The following is a 2,262-nucleotide window of genomic DNA, read 5'->3' on the forward strand; positions in this document are numbered from 1 at the left end:
TAATATGTCCTATTCGTTAATATTCTGTTATGGGTTCAAGTTATAGTTGGATTATTTGTTGAAAAACTATTTATTTTTAATAGTAGGACTCTCCTAAATTGACTCTGCAGACCACCTCGACACCACATCATAAAACATAAACCATATATGAGCCACGTTAACAAGTTAAATAACTCAATTGTCGGAAAATTAACAAATTGGACCTATTAGATCAAAATTGAAAGTGCAGGGGTGTTTTTGATGAAGTTAGAAGTTTAGGGACTGACTTGATTTTGGACCTAAACCACATGGTAGTAATTTGTATTTAGCCGAATGATATATACTCTTTCTAGAACGGGCTATATTTGTCAGGACCCACCCCGGAATTACCCTCCTAACTCCAAGATGGACCTGCGGGACCCACTTTTTGGGAAAATTCGACAGAACTTCCCCTAAAAGTGGGCAACCCTAAACCTGCTGAAAACACTTCTAAGTATAATAAATTTCAGTGCTTGAAGCCACCCTGCTTCCTAGCAACAATCCGCAAATTTCCAAGTATAAACACCGTACTACACAAACATAACCACTTATATAAATTACAACCCAGCAAATCAAATCTTTCAACTTCCTCCAATATTATACAACTCCCATACACTCATAATTATACAAATGTATAAATCCAACCCTTTTAAGGTAATCAGAGCAATCTATAGAAAACACTTGAAATATGATACATAAGGTAGGTTAATAAATAACCTACTGAGGATAGATGGCAAAGTTGGTGCTAGCCTAAACTCCTAAGCCGGTCAGCAACGCTGCGATCTGGGCAATTGAAACCAAAGGGCCCAGGGGAAAGTAGATAAAAATGTTAGCGTGAGTGGACAAAATAAATAAGCATAACGAAGAAGAGTTTATACTTTCCCGCATTTATTCACTTAAAAACCGATGCATGCAACAATTAGAAAACACAGTTAGCTTTAAATCTAAGAATCTCAAAACGGTAAACCGACTAGCCTCGCTAGTCACAAGATACGAAAAACAAATATATTGTAAAATCGAAATATCGTTTCTCAAGAAGACAAGACCAGCCCCGCTGGCTATAATGAAAATCAGACTAGCCCCGCTAGTCAAGCAACGAGAAAATATGGGGAAAAAATTTCACCATATGAAAGAAGAGAGCCTCCCAGGCTCGGGTCGGAGTGTCCCACACTCTGGAGCATCCCATGCTCTGCTCTTACTCACCCACGAACACATAGTAAGCAGGGAGGAGTACTAATAGGCTAGCTAGCAATAAAATATAGCAACCCAGGTATGGTGGGTAAAAACCATTCAAATCCAATAAATCTATAAGGCTTCTCCATGTCCCTCAAATAAAGAAAACACGGGTACGATTCCCAGCCGTACCCTGAAATTCTCGTAAAAAGTCGTATAAATCAACAGCGTGTCCCACACGCTAAAAGAAAAATTAGATTATCAATAAGGCATTCCCAATGCCAAAATCGAAAGTCGATAAATAAATATGAAGATTTACTCCATCGAAAACTCATTTCGAAATAAAATTTCAGATCGACGAATATAAATATAATATAAATAGTATAAAACCGGAAATCACATCGGAAATAATAATTCGTCGAATAGGATTATAAATCATAACCAACTTCGGAAGCAAATCACTATCGAAATCAATTATATGGGATAAAGTGAAATCAATCTCCAAAAATAAATCATATGCTCGAAATGTAATATGTCAATTAAATAGAGCATACTTTAATAAATAAATGCATGCATCATTTATTTGGAAACAAAAGTCCACTCACAGTGTACGGCTAAGCCTGCCGTCGATCCGAACCCTCCTCGAGGGAATCCTCCTCACGTCCTGTACAATATAACGTTCGTAAACCCATAATTACTGAATGGACAACTAAATTATGATAAATAAAACCAAACCCTAACATTGTCTGTATATGCCCAAAACCTCCCAATCTTCTTCACCAATGTTATTCCCTTAATGTATGGGCTTTAGGGTAGAATCAAGGAAATCCGATGGATGGATTCCTCGTAATTCAATTAACAATTTCCACCATTGAACAAACATCAAAATCCATACTCACTCTTCTCCAGTTCTATCCCAAAGCTGCAATTATGAAACTAAATGTATAATTGGTTATTTAGCTCAACAACAGAAGTTAAAGACCGGCCAAACACCATCTCACGCGCCACCACCATCTCACGCGCCACCAACAGTGGCGGCGCGTGGCACCCACGTGCCGGTACCAACCTCCA

This window comes from Rosa chinensis, chromosome 5, assembly GCF_002994745.2.
Source record: "Rosa chinensis cultivar Old Blush chromosome 5, RchiOBHm-V2, whole genome shotgun sequence".
NCBI lineage: Eukaryota > Viridiplantae > Streptophyta > Magnoliopsida > Rosales > Rosaceae > Rosa > Rosa chinensis.